General features: G+C 41.2%; 1 protein-coding gene and 1 long non-coding RNA gene across 3 annotated transcripts in view; one reads left to right on the top strand and one right to left on the bottom strand.

Moving 5' to 3' along the window:
* The window catches only part of PDE4D (phosphodiesterase 4D), a 1,416,267-nt gene that overhangs the window by 21,101 nt on the left and 1,382,487 nt on the right, over nt 1-12,679 (top strand). The window contains exon 1 of one of the 2 annotated variants that reach the window (XM_045493941.1): nt 7,774-7,861. The exons of the other annotated variant lie outside the window; for it this stretch is intronic. The gene's annotated coding sequence lies outside the window, so the exon portion shown is untranslated. Of the gene's footprint in view, nt 1-7,773; nt 7,862-12,679 lie in introns of those variants that run through there. 2 annotated transcript variants of the gene reach the window in all.
* LOC123606089 lies at nt 5,985-7,701 on the bottom strand. The gene is made up of 2 exons (XR_006716094.1): nt 7,382-7,701; nt 5,985-6,141 (listed from the first exon to the last, which is right to left on the bottom strand). It is a non-coding gene; the product is annotated as an uncharacterized LOC123606089 (long non-coding RNA).

Raw genomic sequence — 12,679 nt, 5'->3', positions numbered from 1 at the left:
GGCCCACATGGACAGCAGAGGAAAAGAGCCAAGACTCACAGAACACACCAGCCAATCAGGTTTGAGATTCACTTTTATATTGTGCTCAAGTTGGTGGACTCAGCCATGTCAGAACTCCTGTTTACTTCGGGCCTGCTTTGTCCTCCAAGACAAATAACATTGTGTTCCTTCTGTGTCTGACACAGAAAAATGAAAGTACTGGTATTTTGACCGTTTTAACTTAGGGGACTTCCGGTCTATAGACAATTGTCTCAGATTCTCTTATGGTATCTTTTTAGAGCTATTGATTCTGCCACATGTGGTGAGGGGGGTGGTAACTGGGGCTCAAGAGGTCTCATCAATGACTGATGAATCATTAGAAGGATGCATATTAGGCCGTTTTTGTTTCAATTTCTCTTTCCTTGTGTGAAACCAGCCCTGGCTTGCTATTGCACTGCCATGCCCCTGCACAAATTTCATTTAGCAAAGGTCAAGTCCAAGTTGAGTATGTAATGTTGGGATCAATTATGATTATTAATAATTATAGGTAGTGAGTGTTGAGCTCTTGCAGTGTGCCAGGCTTTGTGTTAAGAGGTTTGCATGCACTATCTTGATGTTTCTTAATGAGGAATCCATAAACACCTGGCTTTGCAAGCAGGTGCACGCATCAAGTGTGCCACTAAAAATGCAGATTTCTACGTCATGCTAGACTTACAGGATGAGCATCTTGTGGTGGGAGTCAGGGTCTGCATGTTGAACTAACACCTATAATTCTGATAAGCATGAAATTCAAAAGCCACTGTATTATTTTATAATGCACATGGGACACAAGCAGGATCTGCTCTCCTTCCACTCCTCTGATGTCTGTGTTTAAGTTCTTAGGGCACAAAAAAAAAAAAAAAAAAAAAAAAGAAAGAAACCCTATGGGCTGTGAGACTTGGAGCAGTCTATGCCTCTTTTAGTAGCTGGTGATCACAAAAGTGTCTCCATAGCCAAACTGCTTTTGAGCCACCAATTATTTACCTCTCTTGGAGGAGGGTCTCCCACTCTGAGTGGCGGACCTGCATGGACCAGGCCTGTATTTGTAGGGCTGCCCTGTTCTTGAGAGGGTCTGCGTGATTCCCAGGGCCCAGAAAGCCCTGCCTGCCTTCTGCATGTCTTTACTTCATGCTCCAAGGGGCCTGAAATTGGAGGCCCCTTGGTTCTCAGCTTTATTTCCAGAAAGCCCTTATTAAAACAAAGTGCCACTTGAAAGATAACAGAAACATTTAATCACACCAGCACAGGCTGTTTTAATCTGGCTGCTCTGGGGACGGCACACCAAACAATTATTATTATTATTTTTTTTTCAATGTTTATTTATTTTTGGGACAGAGAGAGACAGAGCATGAACGGGGGAGGGGCAGAGAGAGAGGGAGACACAGGATCGAAACCGGCTCCAGGCTCTGAGCCATCAGCCCAGAGCCTGACGCGGGGCTCAAACTCACAGACCGCGAGATCGTGACCTGGCTGAAGTCGGACGCTTAACCGACTGCGCCACCCAGGCGCCCCGAAACAAACAATTATTTTTTTAATGGAAGTGGAGGACAGGCTCCTTTGTGGGCCTCTTTGGTGGAGGAAGCTGGGGATGTTAGGAAAATATTTTTGGGGGACAGGGGGAGGAGGGAAGAAAGGTGAAGTAGGAGAGGGCCTAAAAACATACCAGACCTGTGTTATGACCTTGAAGATTACCCTCCAGCACACGTGTTCTAAATTCTGTAGCCCCTCCCATTCTACTTTTCTTTGCTGAACGTCTGTCCAGTGGCAAGTGACTGTCCCTTGAGTCACAGGCCTGGACTGCAGGGATGCCACAAATGAGAAGGCCTCAGGGCACAAGTGATACTATAGCTGAACCAGCATAGGGGAAAGGGGGAAGTGATTTCCTCCCCCCCCCCCCCCATCTGAGCCCTACTCCCCTTTGTAGCCCTCAGCCGGGAGCAGCTGATTAGAATTGAGGCCTTAGCTCACTCAACTACCTGCCAGCCTCCATAAAAACTTTCACATATGCAATCATTTCTAGCAACCCTGGTGGGTTTCCTTGAGTTCCTTTATCAACTTGTTCAGAAAGACCAGAGATGATTCTCTAACTTCAGCAAAGAGTTTGTGGGTGGGTCCGTTAAGCCTTAATACTTGATTTTGTTTTGGATCTTGCATAAAGTGCCCCAAATTTCATTTTTAAAGCATTTTTTTTTTTTTTTTTTGCTAAACTAAAAATGTTTCCCAGTTTTCCCACGGCTTATTGATCCTTTAGTGCCAATTCATGTTATAAATGGTACTGATTGATTTCCTCAGAAGACCGTTACCACCTTCCATGGACAGGAGGTGGGTAGGCAGAGGCTCACTGGGAGGGAGTTGAGGGTACTGAGAAAGGGCAGACAGATGGAGGCCTCTGCAGAAGCACAGCTGGTTGAGACAGTATGTGCTTCCTCAGAAAGAGTAGCAGTTAGTTGTGGTTATGTGACAGTGAGGGGGGATAAGGGGCAAGACAGCTCATGAGTGAATGAATGAATGAATTAATCATGAGGGTAGAAGTACACAGTCCTTCACTAGTTTGGCTCTTCCCTCACCAAGCATGTTCTTTTTTTCCTCTGCACCTTCCTCCTCCTCCTCTGCCTCCTCCTCCTCTGCCTCCTCCTCCTCCTCCTCCTTCTTCTTATTATTTAATGTTTGTTTATTTTGAGAGAGGGCAAGAGAGCATGAGCAGGGGAGGGTCAGAGAAAGAGAGGGAGACAGACAATTCCAAGCAGGTTCCACACTATCAGCACAGAGCCTGCTGAGGGGCTCGAACTCAAGAAATGTGAGATCATAATCTGACCTGAAATCAAGAGTCAGACGCTTAACTGACTGAGCCACCCAGGCACCCCTTCTCTGTACCTTCTTAATGAGCCTGTTGGAATCACAGTTAATTTCCTCCTCCTCTGAGAAATGCCCCATCACATGGAGGAAAGGAGGTAATTAGCTTCAGTGTTGTCTCATATTTAAGCTGAGAAGTCAGCCTGAACTCTAGACATGGTTCATGTAGTTGGATAATCAGCACAGATGTTCATGATAGGTAACTTGGTTTTTTCCTTCTTTCATATCTTTTCTCATTAGGGTACCATGACTGAAGATTAATGGCTTCCGTCATTTTTTTGCCTTCATGCAGGAATCTTTAAACTAGCCTGAACTTAGTATCAACTGTCACATGAATCATGTCTGCTACAATTACTCTTTCTATGTCATTATCTAGGTTAGCGTCCTGGTGTGACAACTGAATGCAGGGCAGGGTTAAAAGTGTCAAGTGAGAACTAGACAGAACATTGACAATTAACAGTGACTGACATATCTCCCTGAGCTGTTACCTCAGAGGTTTTAAGACAAAATGAGCTATATGATGTTGTAGATATATTTCAGTGTACCTAGCTGTTTAGTAATTTATCTCCATATTGGAGATTCTGTATGCTTATTGCAATTAGCTTAATACTAATAATGACACTTTTAATGAACACTCGCCATGTAATAGTCTTCGTTCTCAGCATGCATTGTTTGTTCAATCCTCATTCCAGTCCTAGGGGGTAGTAACTATGTGTGGTACCATTTTACAGATAATGAAACTGAGGCATACAGCTATTAGGTAACCTGCCCAGGGTCCACAGTTAGGAGTCAGAAGTGATATTTGAACACAAGTGGCCTGGCTCACGGTTTGTGTGTTCAACTTCCATGCTGCAATACTTACACTTAGCTTGAAATGAAGAGGTGGTTTTAGTATCAAATATTAGGAATGCACATTTTTCCCTCGCTAAATGTAAGTAACTGCCAGTTTTTGTGTATGTAGTGTAATGTGGAGTTTGATAAACTTTGACCAACAGTGAGGTCTTTGACCAACAATGAGGTCAAAGAAAAATTGGCCCTTTGGAGATCTCGTTCCCTGGAAGACGAGTTTTGACTATGGATTGAGTGCAAAGATTGTTGGCTTATGTTGATTTTAAGTGTAATATGTTTTTTTTTTTTTTTTAAATTTTTTTTTCAACGTTTATTTATTTTTGGGACAGAGAGAGACAGAGCATGAACGGGGGAGGGGCAGAGAGAGAGGGAGACACAGAATCGGAATCAGGCTCCAGGCTCTGAGCCATCAGCCCAGAGCCCGACGCGGGGCTCGAACTCACGGACCGCGAGATCATGACCTGGCTCAAGTCGGACGCTTAACCGACTGCGCCACCCAGGCGCCCCAAGTGTAATATGTTTTTAGTATCTTGTTCCATGTATTATTAGTATGTATCTGTTCATTGCTATTCTAAGGAGAGGATGAATTGAAAAAACCCCGAAAATGTAGGCTCCATTACTTAGTTGGTTAGAGCTCCTGTCTTTGCAAACGACAACAACAATAAAAGCCACTAACCAAAAATTCCCATGTGCCAAGAGCAAATTTGAATTTGAGATGAATATGCCCAGATGAAGTATTATGTTATCTGAACCAAGAACGTGAGCTTCATCCCTCTGATAACTATGGACTTAAATTTCTAGTAGCCATGCCTTTTTATTTAAGTGTAGTTATTTTTGCTTTGTTAAAGCGAGACAAATCTTTGGCTGACACTTTATCTTTTTTTCTTTTTTTCTTTTGAGAGAGGGGCGGGGGGGGGGGTAGAGAGCGAGGCCACAGATGGGGGAGAGGAGCACAGAGAAAGAGAGAGAGAGAGAGAGAGAGAGAGAGAGAGAGAGAGAGAGAGAGAGAGAAACTTAAGGAGGCTCAATGCTTAGTACAGAGCCCGACATGGGACTCAATCTCATGACTGTGAGATCATGAGCTGAAATCAAGAGTCACACACTGAACTGACTAAGACACCCAAGTGTCTGTAAGCAACTGTTTCTCTTTCAGTTTACAACATAAGATACGGGCTTTTAGTGTCAGCGTTTGAAGTGTTAGCAGTTGCCTCTCAGCACACTGGTCCCAAGATCTCTGGTATCTTCAGGTAGAGTCTAGCACTGTGAAAATCATGGAGCGTTTTATTCACATTAGCTGGAGTGGGTTAATACACTGTCAGTCTTTGCTGGTTTGACACATAATGTGGTGGGTCTGAGCGTTTCTTATGGTTATCTCATGAGTGAGTCGTTTGGTTATGTAAACGACAGGGCCAGACAAATTAGATTATGGGGCTAGAAAACTTTCTTGGTCCAAGAGACACTTCTTGGTTAACTGTAGCTGTTCTGATATTTGAGATTTCCTGACAGTTGTTGGTTCAGAAATGATTTGCATTCCTGAGCTAGTTTTCTTTTATCCGGATCATCTTAATTCTTCTGTATGAAGTTGAGATCAAGAAAATGAGTAAGAACTGAATTGAGCTGTTGGGGTGACTCTTGAATACCATGAACTTCTTAGTGCCAGATGAGATAGCCAACACTAACTGACGGTGATGATAGAAGACAGTGTCCCTAGCCAGAACCTGCTGACATAAATCCTGGTGAGCTGAGAATGATGGTTGCTAGAAGCAAGACTCTAACATATCTCACTAATAATTTGAGGCAAAAGAAGATGATAGTATTGGTATGTATATTTTTCACTTTCCTCCACCATGACATTATTTTCAATAGGGCAAAGAAACAAATGTAAACTGCCTAATCCACTCAAGTTGGATCTTGCTGAACCATGACCTTCTTTGTTACAGTATAAGGGTTTCCTGTCTGTGTGACGGTTCCCGGTAGTAAGTATCTAAATCTTCCCAACATTGCCAAGTAGAAGTAACATGTCTCAGGCTGTCACAATTTTTTAAAGTTGGCGTAGAGAATGTACAGAAGCTGTGAAAGCTTCTAACTCAGAGATGCTGGATGCTTGCTGGCCATTGTCTTGGGTGGTAAGATAGTTGTGTACAAAACTGTTGGATGTGAAGTCTCCCTGTGGGAAATTTTGGGACAAATACACATAAACTGACTTAAATGGCTCAGTTGAGAGTATTTTTGGCCTTGGCTATTGACAAATGGAGATTTTGACATAGGAGTTGAAGGGGATTTTAATGGAATTTTATTAAGGGAATAGGAAACTATTTTAGACTAGAGTATCCATGTTATCTGGGAGTAAAGGGAACAACATTTAGGAAACCCACTTCCTTAGAAGTTTTGCTTCTCACGTAGTCATCATAGGTAGCAGCACTGTCAAATAAAGAAAGATTTAATTAAAAAAAATTGCACGAAGGAAAAATATTCTTCCCTGGCTGGTCACAAATTAGACAATTCAAAAAAAAAAAAAAAAAAAAAAAGCCTGGGGTGGAGGGATGGGGGGGTAGTGGGGTTGCCAATAGATGACTTTTTCTGCTATGTTTTTCATCTTGGTGTCAAAGCTCACATTGAATTCAGTCAATTACAGCAAACAAAAAACACAGAAATGTCTCTTCTGTTACTGTTGGTTACATTAAATCACACAAAAAAGGGAGTCTCCCTTCACCACTTGTTCCTTTGGGAACACACAAAACTGACACGATTTGAATATTGTGAAGATTCCCTTTTCCCTTGGTAAGCATAATGATTGATTTTGTTACTTAAAAGTGTACTAAAAAGGTTTTGTTGTTGTTAATCTTACAGTGGGGAAAAAATTGGGTGAAGACATACTATCTGCTGAAGATTTGGAAGGATTTGTCATTAGGTAAAGCATGTCAAGTATGTGAGGGCGTGGTATTTGGATTACGTGTAATGTCAATTTTTTTTTTTCTATTTTAGTTACTACTTTTACTTACAAATGTTTCCCACAGATCTTTTAATAACTACAAATTTAGAAGTTTGGAATAACATGTAGTTGCTATAACTAACACTTTGAAATCTAATAGGATCTCAGGAAAATATGGCCACGGGAACCACAGGGCCATGGGAACTCTGTCAACTCTGTCCAGTGCCGAACTCTGCACCCGCAATCCCACCATGGTACATTCTGGTACCTTCTCTTGTGGTCTCAGTGCCAAGGGCCAGAGGAACTGAGCAATGACCTATCTTCCCAGTTTACTCTCTGAGCATAGTTATTTATTTTGAGATAGGAAAAGCATTTCATCGTGCTCATGAAATGCATCTCCTGTCCTACCTGCCTCTGTACCCTTTATTCTTGTTTCTATGGGTGGGTGGGGGGGGGGGGGTGAAGGCTGCCCATCTGAAAAGGTAGCTGTAAAACAGTTCTGAAAACATGATTTCCTTTCCTCCACAAATGATTATTTTGGTTTCAAGTGTGTTTCAGGTACATGAAACCTCCCCCTACTCCTACTTACTTAATAGCAAATGACCATACAAAAGACAAGAGTGGAAGAAGGTAAAATGAAATTGAAGCACACCTAACTGCCCGAGTGACTTCATGTATATGATTTTGTCTCAGCATTACTCCTCCTACATATAAAAATATGAGAATTACCTCCGGCTTTGCTGTTGTAGTTGCCCTTGGACTTCCGGGGGTAGCTTGGTCCCTTAATGCAGGCACGGTTGGGATTGCCATGCCAGACAAGATCTTGCTCCAGATCTAGTCACATTCTTCCAGGTCATCTGTTCTCCTTCCCTCCGACAGCGAAGCTGTGATTTTTCTCTGGCCTTGCAGGGAAATGTGATTCCACATAAGCACATTATTGTGTGGAATATCTCATCTTTGTTGTTCTAGTGCAGTCCTTTCAGCTTTCCAGAGCCAGTTAGACTTGTTATGAGGAGCTAAGTGATTGGCTGGATCTGGGGCTCAGTTTCATAAATTATAGCCCCGTGCACTAGAAGCACGAGTCCTATAGTTGCTGTAGTTCAGAGGCCTGCCAGTTCCTGCTTTAACGCATATGTAGTCGTAACTGAGTTCTAACACGGCCTTGGATGTTTCTGTCCTAAATAGCTGACATTGCATCTTCAAGACTGTGTGAGTAATCCTGACTCTTTTTTTTTTTTTTTTAAACTCAGTAAATTAATTACATGCCCCGAGAGGGAGTGATTGTAATTAGAAAATACTGAATTAGCAGATGATTCATTTTCAAGGTGCTGTGCTGTATGTATCAAGTTCAGTGCAATTAATCTTAAAGCTTGTAAAACCCGGCACGGTTATTTGAGATTTTTGTCACGACTCACAGTCAAGCTGCATTTTCAAGGAAGCTGTTCCGTGCATTTGCTAGCCCTGTTTGTTTTATGGGGTCAGTAAGTTGATAGAGATCCAATATGAGCAGCTTAAAACAGGCTGCTGGTGTCAAAGCAATGGCTGAGAGAGCACTGGAGTCCGGCAAGTTTCAGGATTTCCTACCCCCACTGTCCAAAACTGTAAGGGAGCTGCAAATGATAGCAGTCCTTTTGGGACACAGGTACATGGCAGTTAGAGCAGTCAGAGAAAGGAGAAATGTACAATTACGGCAGTGCTACTTTTCTTCACTGTCCTCTGAAGCTGACTTAAGACATAATCTGTGAATAACTAGAACATTTTTATATGTATAGAAATGCTCCTCAGTGGTTCTGTTTATGTGGTAGAGAGCTGAATGAGAAATCACTAGCTTGTTTTCAAAAGCCTTAAAAGAAGTACATTAAATACACACAGACATAAGCCTAACGTAGACATAAGCCTAAAGTATGCGGATTGGAATTTGTGGTTTTAGCGGATCAGGATCAAATTAGTCTAGAGAAGCTGCTGTTAGGACTGTATAGTTGCTGGGGGTGACTTCTGTTGCTGACAAGGTTTAAGACAAAGCTGGAGTGGATTAAAATGAGAAACTAGAAAACATCAGCATTATATTACCTTTTTTTTTTTAGCATTATATTACCTTCTATAGCATACACTGTAGGATGAAGTTAATACTGAGTATAGACTGGTGAGTGTAAGCAGTTTACTTTTTACTTTTAAATCATTATTGATTTTCCCCCAGCCTTTCATTAAAACAAAAGGCTTTTGCCTATGAAGTTAGTACTTAGAAATATTTTTTCTTCCTTTCCAATAATTTTTATACTTTTTTGCAATACAGCACACAACTAGGTAATTTCTTATAATCTGACTTGTTTTCTAGTTTGCTTTTTGCCTAATTTTTCCCTCTTCAGACTTACAGATGCAAATGTATCTGTTTGTCACATATGTAAACCTCAAGCATAAATCGTTTGAACAGTTTGGTAAAATTGTGGGTTCCTGTGGCGAATAAAAGCTTCTAACCGCTATAGCAATTATTTGCCAATTACTAAAAAAATATTACTTATATACTCAAGGCAGTTTATTTTTGGTTGTACCTGTATAAATGACTGACATGATTAGCTGGTAGGGGAGGAATATTAATTGTGTTTTTGCAAAATTTTATGTTTAGATCACACTTGAAAATGCAAAGTTTTGTTAAAAATATTTTCACTTGCTGAAATGTGACTTCTTAGGTCACACCAGTGCATGAGGTTCATAAAAGGAAAGAAAAATCACCAACATAGGATTCTTTTCTCTATCAACCAAATGTACGTAAAATAGTTTTAAGTAAAAGCAGTTCCAATATATTCTTTGAGAAACACATTTACATTATGAAGACAGGATATGCATTCCTTTATCAAAACAGAAGAGCGAGTTGATTTATTGATTGTCAGTAGCCACAGACGCTAATACTAATAGTTGATGCGCTCGTTGTTCTACATTCCTAACTGTGTTAGTGGAAGAAAGTGGTGCACCTATAAAAGGAATGTGGTCTCATCCCTCAGGGTGGTTCGAGTCCCATCTAGACTAAGATGTGGGTGGGGGTGGAAGCTGATTTATCTAACCTGGCTTCTGACTTCCAAGCTGGCACCCCTTTCTTGTGGTAGGGTCCCTTCCACCTTTTCCTGCCTTCATTCTTTATACTAATTTGCTTGGGCTCTTAGATGAATCAAATAAAAATGATTTAAGCTCATTATCAAACTTGTATAAGCTGCCCATGCAATTCAGAAGGTACCTAGAGCAGGTGTTTAGGGCTCAGGGAAATACTGCTGTATTGGGCTTCTGAGTGCCTCAGTTGGTTAGGTGTCCGACTTCTGTGCAGGTCATGATCTCGTGCATGAGTTCGAGCCCCACATCCGGCTCTGAGCTTTCAGCACCGAGCCTGGAGCCTGCTTCCAATTCTGTGTCTCCCTCTCTCTCTGCCCCTCCCCCCACTTGCACACTCTCTCTCCAAATAATAAACATGAAAAAATTAAGATATTAAAAATAGAAACAGTGCTGTGTATACACTACGATTATTGACAACTTGCTTTGGTGCTTTGTAGAGGACTTTTACCTCTTCAGTTCTGCCAGAAATGCCAGGGACACACCTCCTTCTTGAGAGAGGCCAGGATATTAAGAAAAGCAAGAGTAGGGGCGCCTGGGTGGCGCAGTCGGTTAAGCGTCCGACTTCAGCCAGGTCACGATCTCGCGGTCCGTGAGTTCGAGCCCCGCGTCAGGCTCTGGGCTGATGGCTCAGAGCCTGGAGCCTGTTTCCGATTCTGTGTCTCCCTCTCTCTCTGCCCCTCCCCCGTTCATGCTCTGTCTCTGTCCCAAAAATAAATAAACGTTGAAAAAAAAAATAAAAAAAAAAAAAAAAAGCAAGAGTAGAGGGTTGCCAGGTGGCCACTGGATAGCAGTGAACAGGGCATTGTGAAAAAGGAACAGATCCTTTTACAGATAAGGATCTGTAAGACTGCATGTCTGCCATAGACAGATGGATTTGACAAAAGATGTATCCAAAAAGGAATGCATTACGTTATGATTTGCAAAGTGTTCATGAATACGCATTGGCACTTGGAAAGTATTAACACTACCTACTAAAGCAATGAATAAATCCAAATTGGAAAAAAAATTTTATTGATTGAATTAGATTTTCCAGCGTTAGCTGATGAATTTTGCTTTTGGAAAGATTTGATCATCTCTAAGACATTTTTTTCTGGTTGTATATATAGCACTAATCTTACTGCTTAATTTTGCTCAAGAATTTAATTTTTCCTCGTTGGCATTTTCAAAAGAGTTGCTGTTCCACCTTGAGTATGTTTTAAAGGAAGCAGAGCAAAACAAATGAGGCACCTCTCCCAGCCCACCCCATTGCACGGGGTACATCACAAAGAGTTAAACACCTTAGATTTGTGTACTACTCTGTGGAACGCAACACTACCCATTGGTAGAGGAGGAGATTTAATTTAATTTAAAAGCAATTATTCCAATGATATAATGTGTGCAGGTGATGTAATTTCCCATTTTATTGATCTCTAGCAAGATTGCGTCCCTCCAAGTTCAAGAGGTAGAATGGCTTAGTGAAATAATCTTGCAGTCAGTGAGCTCATGGTCAAGTCATTAAATTTTTCTAAGCCTCAGTCTCTACGTCTGTAAAAGGGAAATGATGACGTATTTTCTGGTATTTTACTCTGCTGGTGAGTATCAGCAGCACAATGAGAAAGTGTTTCTCAAAGAATGTTTTAATTCTTTGTATATCGTAATGTATCATACAACTACACGCTGATAGTATGGCAGATGCTCACGACACTAGTTCCTCTATTTTAAGAGCATGTTCTCAATATTGGAGAAATACTTAAAAATTTTTTTTAAATGTTTTTTTTGAGAGTGAGAGCGAGAGTGAGAGCGAGTGAGGAGGGGGAGAGGTAGAGAATAAGCAGGGCAGGGGCACAGAGAGCGAGAGAGACAGAATCCAAAGCAGCCTCCAGCTCTCAGCTGTCAGCACAGAGCCCGATGCAGTGCTTAAACCCATGAACTGTGAGATCATGACCTGAGCCGACATTGGACGCTTAACTGACTGAGCCACCCAGGTGCCCCCGAGAAGTACTTCTTAAAGCGAAGGAAGTTTTCGTTGTTTAATATTGAAACGTTACAAGGCTTTTAGAACCTCAGTCCTTATCTGTCAGTTACTTGAGTGTTAAAAATACCATTTGGTTTACTGTGACAGGTAAATGTGATATTGTATGTGAGAACATAATGAGTAAACTTCTAAGTGTCATATGAATGTCGCTTAAGATAACTGTTACTATCAGCCTATTAAAGTATAAATCAGTTTTTAAGAAAGAAAATATCACATGCATTTCTTACTGAGTTGTTTGATTTCTTTTCTAAACTGTGTCTGCTTCCCTCAGGCAGGATGGGTTTTCTTGTTGTTTAAGCTTGTGTGGTGATTTTCCTTCCATTTAGATATAGAACCACACCAGGACTGAGATCAGCGTTCCTTCACCGGATACATTTAGAATTGCTAATGATGAAGTTTGAGAGGATGTAGTTTCCTCACAGGAAAAAGTGAGTTAGGAAATTCAGTCAAAATTCTTGGACTTTTTATTCCTGTCTTGACTTGCTTTATTAAATTGAAGTAATGGAATACTTGTGGAGGTTTTAAACTGTTGCTGCTCCCAGGAATAAAATTAATGGTCTAAATGACTTTCTGAATAGTCACTAGTTTCGAATTCCAAATTTGTCAGTAGTTCTACTTTGCCATATCATCATCATTTTGGGATATTGGCCACAGTCATGTCCTATGCTTGAGCTGCTTGAGCTTACTGTTAGGATGCATTTAATTATTTCCCAGCAGTAATATCTGTTAGATGGAAGCACTTCTGCCTCTACAACCTTTTTTTCTCTCTAGATGAAATTGAACAGGAAGCACAATAAGCAAAATGAATATGAATAGAATGGAGCCTCTTCCGCCTTTATCCCATGCACCCTACCTAACATAAGGTACATAAGGGGACTTCCTAGAAATGAATGAATTTCATTTGTAGTATA

Source organism: Leopardus geoffroyi, chromosome A1 (assembly GCF_018350155.1).
Source record: "Leopardus geoffroyi isolate Oge1 chromosome A1, O.geoffroyi_Oge1_pat1.0, whole genome shotgun sequence".
Taxonomy (NCBI): domain Eukaryota; kingdom Metazoa; phylum Chordata; class Mammalia; order Carnivora; family Felidae; genus Leopardus; species Leopardus geoffroyi.
The sequence above is the reverse complement of the archived record's forward strand: the minus strand, read 5'-3'. Positions and strand labels throughout refer to the sequence as shown.